This window comes from Galeopterus variegatus, unplaced genomic scaffold (assembly GCF_000696425.1).
Source record: "Galeopterus variegatus unplaced genomic scaffold, G_variegatus-3.0.2 Scaffold4940, whole genome shotgun sequence".
NCBI lineage: Eukaryota > Metazoa > Chordata > Mammalia > Dermoptera > Cynocephalidae > Galeopterus > Galeopterus variegatus.
In genome coordinates, this window is record NW_007731051.1 from 96685 (window position 1) to 106015 (window position 9331).

At 33.6% G+C, this 9331-nt stretch overlaps 2 pseudogenes; one reads left to right on the forward strand and one right to left on the reverse strand.

Annotated features, from left to right (window-relative positions):
* The first annotated feature begins 825 nt into the window (after nt 1–825).
* Nucleotides 826–1911, forward strand: LOC103604059 (annotated as a pseudogene).
* A 6120-nt stretch (nt 1912–8031) lies between these two features.
* LOC103604060 lies at nt 8032–8491 on the reverse strand (annotated as a pseudogene).
* Nucleotides 8492–9331: the final 840 nt, after the last annotated feature.

The window sequence follows — 9331 nt, forward strand, 5'->3', positions numbered from 1 at the left end:
TCAGTTCAGTTCAAAAGTTTTGGCTGAAAATCAGGACAGTGTATGTAAGTGTTTAAGAATTGTGATACAGGCAAAGATAGAATGGAGAGAATTGAATGTCATTAAAAAGCCGACCGTCTGAGAATCAGATCAAGTAATTACTACAGGGGAAAATGTGCTAAATAATTTTGTAGTTATTTGATACAGCTCAAAGTCCAGCCTGTTGAAATTTAAAGAGAGATTCATGAAGACTGAAAACCCTTTGAGATGAAAAACTGAATGTCTAATAGTGGAATGCCATAATATTGAGTGAGAAATTTCAGAAGAGCTGTTGTTTCTAGTTCTACACAAATCATGTTGTACATGCTCAGCCCAATACTACAAACTCAAAGGACTGGCTCTGCCAGTTTATTTATTTAGAGTTTATCATCACCACCATGGAGTAAGGTTTTTTTGAGAGCAGAAACCCTTTCTCTGTCATTGCTGACTTCTGTCTCAAGTAGACACATGTTAAGAAAGAAGTTATTTGTTGTGTGAATTACTGTTGGCCCTTTGAGTACTCTTCACTTTAGCATATCCACTAAGAATTACAGATTCACTTTAACCTGTAGGGCCATAGATTTGCTGAGGAGAAGTAGAGTGGTCAAGGGAAGGTCTATTGGGCTCTTTGGAAGAGGAGCTCAATAGATACTACTAAATGTTTATTGTGTGTAACGTACTGTAGAAGATAAAATGATGAAGATGTGCCCCATGGCATAAAGGATGTATTCATACTTCTGTTCACTTACATTACAGGTCCTGTTCTCCTGAGCTCTCATCTCTGATACAAGCATTATACAAGAATAAATGGGATAGAGAAACAATGTCACAGAATTTGTCCTCCTGGGCCTCTCTCAGGACCCTGAGGTGCAAAAAGCATTATTTGTTGTGTTTTTACTCATATACATTGTGACGATGCTGGGAAACCTGCTCATTGTGGTGACTGTTATTGCCAGTCCCTCCTTGGGCTCCCCAATGTACTTCTTTCTTGCCTGTCTGTCACTCATGGATGCTGTTTATTCCACTGCCATTTCACCCAAATTGATTATAGACTTCCTCCATGATAAAAAGACTATTTTCTTCCCAGCTTGCATGGGCCAGCTCTTCATAGAACACTTATTTGGGGGTGCCGAGGTCTTCCTTCTGGTGGTGATGGCCTATGATCACTACGTGGCCCTCTGTAAGCCACTGCACTACTTGACCATCATGAGTCGACAGATGTGCATCCTGCTGTTGGTCATGGCCTGGGTTGGAGGTTTTGTGCCCTCTATGGTTCAACTTGTTTTTGTGTACAATCTCCCTTTCTGTGGTCCCAATGTCATGGACCACTTTGCCTGTGACATGTACCCATTATTGGAACTTGCATGCACTGACACCTCCATTATTGGCCTCACTGTGGTGGCCAATGGTGGAGCAATCTGTGTGGTCGTCTTTATCCTTCTGCTAATCTCCTATGGGGTCATTCTAAACTCCCTTCAGACTTACAGTCAGGAAGGGAGGCGCAAAGCCCTGTCCACCTGCAGCTCTCACCTCACAGTGGTTGTCCTCTTTTTTGTTCCTTGTATTTTTATGTATGTTAGACCTTTTTCCAACTTTCCCATTGATAAATCCATAACTGTGTTTTATACGGTTATCACTCCCATGTTGAATCCTTTAATATACACCCTGAGAAATTCAGAGATGAAAAATGCTATGGAAAAACTCTGGTGTAAAAAGTTTACTAGAGATAGAGGAAGAATATCTCCAACACTGAACATGTTTGTTGCTAGTTCTAAAGGAAACAAAGAGGCATTAAATTCTAACAGTGGACAATTTAGTCAATTTAATGAATTCTCCAGGGGTGCTTCTGTATACAAAACTATCAGAGAAAAAGTGGAAAAAAATATTATTTGAGATTAGACTCAATCTAATAGAGACATTCTGTGGGATAAATAAAAGGCACAGGTATATGACCTATTAGAAATAAAAATAAAAGTAAGCTCACTTTATAAATTTTTTCTTGGTTTATATTTAAATGGGACTTGGAAAAAGTGATTTATCCTCTTCAAAAAAGAAAAAAAAATAACAAGCTACTTTAGAAAATTTTCTGTATCCCAAATTCATGAGAAAGCCATCTGGCTAATACCACAAATGTCTGGAATCAAAAGAGTGGTTTTTAATTTGTAGTATTCATTACTGTATCAGCAGAGCAGCTTTCTAAAGCTGCATTATGCATTTTGTTTTAAGATTATTTCTGTTCCTTATGTTAATGCCTGTACATTTTCAGTTCAGGCTATTTGGATGGCAGATGATAAAGTGTTTAGTTAAAGACACTATCTGAATTTTTTTAGGTGGGATGTGGTTGATAATATAAACAGATTCTAGTTCTTGATTGTAGGAAAGATATTTTAATTTGCTTTTGAAAACCATACTAATTCAAGACATAAACATATTTTTATGATTTTCCTTACTATTGCGCAGTTACTATGTGCATTTTCACAATTCTTCAAAGAATAGTTACAGCTTATCTTGTCTTCATGGTGCTGAAGATATGGGTAAAGAAATATGTAATTTTGCATAAAACATTGTGTTCTTTAAAAGTTATATACAACTTAAACACACTACTTGTAGACTTAAAAATGATGTGTTGTATTATAAATAAAATTTTCTTTTTCTATTTTATGTAAAAAAATAGTTTTTTTTCTCAGTTTTTAGCCATCTTCCAACATCAGAAACCAGATAAATGATAGAATTACTTTCATTGTAATACGGTCCCTCATGTATGCATTGAGTTTACTTTTCTAATTGAGCAAAATATTTTAGAACTTTTATTACTTAAAAACTTTATTACGTAATTTTCATGCATATCCAATAATATGTGCAATTTATTTGTAAAATTTGTAGCTTTGTATCTAGAATACCGTCAGCATCATTGAAACCATCTGTGTGGATCTCCCTGATGCCAGTCCTTTGTTTCTTCCCAGAGGTAATTCCAACGTTAAACTTCTTGTTAAATGTAGTTAAAAACAGCTTAACTATGTAGGTATTCATCCTTAAAATATATTGTTTAGATTTTCTTATTCCTTACCTTACCTTTCTTAAAATTATATAGTGTATAGTTGTCTGAATTTTGCTTTTATTCCCGATGGTAACTTTCTAAGATTTAAGCATGTCGCTGCATGCCACTTCTGCTGTACATTAATCTGGATGTGAATATACCACAGTTTAGCTATCCATTCAATTAGTGGCCATTTGGCTTGTTTCCAGTGTTTTTTGTTGGATATAGTGCTGCTCTAAATATCCTGAAAGAAATTCTTTTGTGTTAAGTAGGGTGTTGTTTAACATGTTCACCTTCACAGATGGTTGCATTTTTCATCTAATGGTGTGTTGTAAGTGACACTCCTAACAGTGGTGTATAACAGTTCCATCACTCTACATTCTTACCAACATATGATACTGTGAGATGTTTGTTATTTTTGCTAATGTAATAGGTATAAGACTGTGATTTCATGATGGTTTTAATTTGCAATCTTTATTGCTAATATAGTTGAGTATATACTCATGTTTATTGGACGTTCATTTTTTTCCATTATTCTCTAAAATAGGTGTCTATGTCTTGCCAATTTTTCTACTGGCTGATTTTCATCTGCCAAGTTTTCTACTGGTTGATTTTCATTATTATTATTTTGTTGGAGTTCTTTAGAAATCCTGTGCACTAATTCTTTACTGTTTATATGTATTGCAAAGTCTTTTTTCAGTTTGTAGTTTTTCTTTCTTACACTGCTATTATTTCATTTGATAAATATCAACTTCATTTTTAAAATTTTATTTTAAATTTTAAATCCTTCTTATTAATTTATTTTTTAATTGACAAAAATGATATATTTTTATCACATGCTATATATTGTTTTGAAGTATATATACATTGTGGAGTGGTTAAATTGAGCTATTTAACATATACATTATCTCACACATTTTTGGGGTAATGATACTTAAAATTTACTCTCTGAGGGACTTTTAATTTAATGCATTGTTATTATCTATATTCACTATATATACAATAGATCTCTTGAGCTTATTCCTCCAGATTAACTGGAAATTTTTATACTTTGACCAACATCTCCCCAACACCCCTTTCCCACAGGATCTGGTAACCACCATTATACTCTCTACTGCTATGAGTTCAACTTTTTTAGATTCGTGTATGAGTTCCAGTGGTATTTGTCTTTCTGTGTCCAACTTATTTAACTTAATGTGATGCCCTTCAGGTTCATGCATATTTTCACAAGTGACAGGACTTCCTTTTTTTATGCCTGAATAGTATTCCACTGTGCATATGTGCCATATTTTCTTTGTTCATTCATCTGTTGATGGACACTTAGTTTGATTCCATATCTTGACTATTGTGAATAATAATGAAATGAACATAAGAGTTCAGATATATGTTCAACACACTGATTTCACTTCTTTTGGGTATATACCTAGTAGTGGGATTGCTGGATAACATGGTAGTTCTATTTAAAAAAATTTAAGGAACCTCCATATAGTTTTCTGTAATGGCTTTACTAATGTACATTCCATCAACCGTGTGCAAGAGTTCCCTTTTCTCCACATCCTCAACAACACTTGGTATCTTTTTCTTTTTTGATAATAGCCATTCTGACAGCTGTGAGGTGATATTATTACTATCACCTCACGCGATGTCTTATTGTGATAAGACATCTTATTGTGCCTTTGCATTTCTCTGACGATCAGTAATTTTGAGCATTTTTCATATACCTGTTGGCCGTTTGTATGTCTTCTTCAGAAAAATGTCTATTCATATCTTTTGCCCATTTTTTAATTGGGTTATTTGTTTGCTTACTATTGAGTTCTTTGAGTTCTTTATTTATTTTTGATATTAACCCCTTATGAGATGTATGGTTTGCAGATACTTTTTCACATTCTCTATGCTGCATCTTCACTCTTGCTTATTTTCTTGGCAGTCCAGAAGGTTTTTTAGTTTGATTTAATCCTATTTGTCTATTTTTGATTTTTGTTACCTGTGCTTTTGGGTTCATATCTCAAAATTATTGCCTAGACCAATGTCATGAAGCTTTCCTCCTATGTTTTCTTCTAATAGTTTTACAGTTTCAGGTACTACATTTAAGTCTCGCACTTTTGGCATTTTTGCCAATAATCCATTGACTGTATGAATGGATTGCTTTGTGGGCTTTTTACTCTGTTCCATTGGCCTATGTGTCTGTTTTTTGTTGTTGTTGTTGTTGTTGTTGTTGTTGTTTGGGTTTTTTTGCCGGTATCATGATCTTTTGATTATTATAGCTTTTTAGTATGTTTTAAGAATAGGAACATCTCAATGAGATAGTCAAGTTTCTCAGTTGTTAATATGTTTATGGTTAGCACTTCTATATTTTACTTAAGAAATCATTCTCCATATGATTTGTTTTTTTATGATTCAGGTATGCCTTTGTTTCTCCATATACATTATAATTTATCTTGTGAGGTTAAAAAAACTTTTGAAATTTTTATTGGAATTGCAGTAATACTATCAATAATTGGAAGAATTGACATATTCATAATATTGACACTTCCTAATCATGAATAACGTCTGCATTAATTTAGGTCTTCATTAATGGTCTTAAACTTTAAAAAAATTCCATAAAACTTTTTTATATCTTTCCATATACTTCACCTACATATTTTTTTGCTCTTTCCCATAGCCTTACAGAACATTGATTTTTATCAATATTTATAGTCATCACATTTTGTAAGTAAAGTTATCTATCTCACTATAAATCAACAATTTGCATTCATTTTGTTAATAGTAAGGTATTTTGACTTGGTACTTCTTTTATGAATTGATATTTCATGCACTTCACCTAATTTCATTGACATATTAAAAATATTTTCATGACTTAAAAGAGATTTTATAAATTACAATTTAAGTACAAAAATTTAAGTACAAAACTTAAATTTTTTCCTAGATGTTGTTTTGTAGTATCAAAGGCTTATACATTTTATTTCAGTGGTTTGTCAATCCTTTTTCAACAATTTCTGCCTTTTCTCCTTCAAGATTATATAAGAATTGTGAATATTTTCTTCTAGTTAACATACTTTTTCACATTTAAGGTTTTGAATATACATATATTCATGTATATTTGTGAGAAGTTTTAGAAAAAGAGATAATGTGTGTGTATGTATGCATCTGTGTATATATGGATAAAAAGTTAAATACTTTTAAAATGGTTTCCTGTTGCTCTAGGCCAATTTTTCAACACATTTACCAAAAAATCCAACCTTCCCTAATTTGACATGCCATGTTTACTACATTTAATGCTCAAATATTTATGTATCTATTTCTAAACTCTATTTTGATTAAGTGATTATTTCTAAAATACCCCCTTATTTTAGTTTTTGTAAGTATAATTTGATATAACTCAATACTTTCATTAAAACAACATTTTCTAAGTTTAGTATTAGAATAATTTTAGAAGATTTCAGAATCCTATTAGGATTTTGACTAGCAATGTATTAAATATGTAATTAATTTGCAGAAGAACTGACATCTTAATCCCATCCATGTATTCTATCTGAAAACATGAAAAATCTCTCTATTTAGGTCTTTGAGATTACTTGATAATTCTTTTTTTTTTTGTTTTCATCATATAAGATTTTCACATTTTTGTTTGTGTTTATATTTTGTAATTCGGTTATATTAATGAAAGTTATTCTTTCAAATTATATTTCTAAATAATTATGGACAGTATTCAAGAAAGTTAATCTTCAATTAAATCACTGTACTGAACTCTCTTGTAAAATACAACAGATTTTCAGTTAACTCTTTTGGACATGCTAGATAAAAAAAAAGATATCATCTTAAACAAGGACTTTCCTTTTCAATATTTTCTTTCCAATATTTTCTTTCATATCTCTCCTTATTATGTTATTGTATTACTTGATATGACAAAACATGGACAATAAATAAATAGAGAAAACCTTGACTTATTCTTAGGTTCAGTGGGTATGCCTGTGGCATTTCCCTATAGAAACGTGCTCATTAACAATTGTCTTACCCACCTGTATGTCAGTGTCTCAACAAAAACAGACACCACCCTTCAAAGGAACAACTGAAACTATTTATGAAGAGTTTGTAGGGTTATTAAACACATTGGTGAAGTACACAGAACTTGCAACAGTGGGGTCATGACTATCTCTGGATCTGAAGCGGCAAGAGGAGGAGATTTTTTCGTGTGATATGGTATTAGCTGTAGCTGATAATGAAGGGATCACTTTATGGGAGCTATAGTTTGATTAGAGAGACACAGCCATTTCCAAATCATGGCCCATGGGAGAAAATACCAGGGGAATAAATATCTTGATGTCTTTTCTTTTCACTCTCTGATCTCCTTTTATATCCTCCTATTGGCCTGTCCTAGCCAACAGCTAAAGGACAAATTTGCTTGGTAGATGGATGCTCTGTAGGGTCAGCTTCCTAGAGTCCAGAATAAAATGGAAAGATTAGCATTAAATCTTTACGAGTAAATGCGTTATATCTGTAATCATCTATCATTTAATCCTACCACTTTTGGCTTTTCCCCAACACAGGGAACACACAAAGTCCTTTCACCTTCCAGATTATCAATTGATTCCAAAGTATACATACTTCCACCTCAAATCTAAGTTGAAATATAAACCACCAGCACTCTTATGGGAAATATCAGGGGGAAAAAAGGGAAGGGACTAAGGAAACTTATATAAATATATATATATATATATATATATATTTATACATGTACATACATATACATATACATATATATGTATATATATATATGTATATACACATATACACATATGTATATATATGTGAGAAAAACACCTACTTCAGGCCAAGTGTAAAAGCTTCTTATGTGACCCAAATTAATAATCATAACTTCCTCTTAATACATCCATTTTATATTCCTTCTACTTTCTTTATTTTCTTTTTTATAGTGCAAAGGTCTTGGTCTTTTATTTTGTATTTTTTTTCACCCACTATGCCATGAATTCATATGGAATAGGTTCCAACAGCTCAACTCTTTGCTATTAGTTCTCACAAAGTGTCCTTCTCTGTGGGGAGCAGGCTGGCACTTCAGTTGAACTCAGGTTCCTTTCTCTTTTGCTTCCTTCTTTTTCCTTCACACGTTTCAGGAAGCTCTCTCAGCTCTTAGAGTGCTTATATGCTCAATATGCACGTTAATTCTCTTGGCAAGAATCTTGCCCTTGTTTACGACAATGCCAACAGCATGCTGGTAGCTTTGTACACTCTTCCAGTTTTACCAGGTTAACATTTGTGGAGCATTCCTTTTTGAACAGTACCCATTCCCTCAATGTTTACAATAATATCACCTTTCTTGTAGATTCAAATCTATGTGGCCAAAGCAACAATTCCATGTTTTCTAAAAGGCTTAAAGAACATGTACCAGGGACCTCTTCTTTTTCCCTTTGTCTTCATTGTAGTGAATTACTGGAAGAGGGTGGTTCCAGCTGCAAGGAAGCATATTGCTTTTACTTTCTGCCAGTTCCTCAGAAGGTTGGAGTATTTTACCAAGTTGGGTTACATAAACTTTCATTACCACAGATTTCAAATTTATAGTGGTTCTGTTAGTTTGCCTTAATTTCTCGTTGTCATTGTGAGGAAAGTGGAGTTGGTTTGGTCAGGCCCTCTCGCCTCATATCTGGCTGGGTATGATTCAGCACATCAGTTGTAAAGAAGTTATGTAAGAGTAGGGTTAGTGCCCATGTACCTGTATGGCTCGTTGCCACTATTGTGTACTTTGGTATGGAAGGCAGCAGCTCTGAACTGCTTCAGAACTCGTGTCTGAAGAATAAAGCATGTCCACTTTACTGGTGGCTACTCATTTTTTTTTTCACTTACCTGACTCAGGACCTGCACAGAACAGAGCAGAAGGGTCTGTGATCCAGCCCAACAGTCCTCTACTGGGTATAGGGGTAAGAGGAGGATTCAGACATAGTTTCCATGCCTTCCTTTGTGTGCTGTAACCCAATTCCCCTGTGTTAATTAGGATCCATTACTTAGCTCAGTGCAGTGATCTCTTTCTTCCTGTTTCATCAACGTAGGGAGCCAAATGTAATTATGGGACAGTTTCCATTTAAAATATAAAAGAACAATGACTGTGTTCATTGGTAGAAATGTTCATTCTTTAGGCACTAGGGCTATTAAGCATTCTAAACTTCCAAGGGCATGAATAAAAAATACCCCAACTGGCTTATTTTGTGTATTCTGTGTAATAGTGACAGGGGCCACTCTGACTCTACATTAGGTTCACAGACT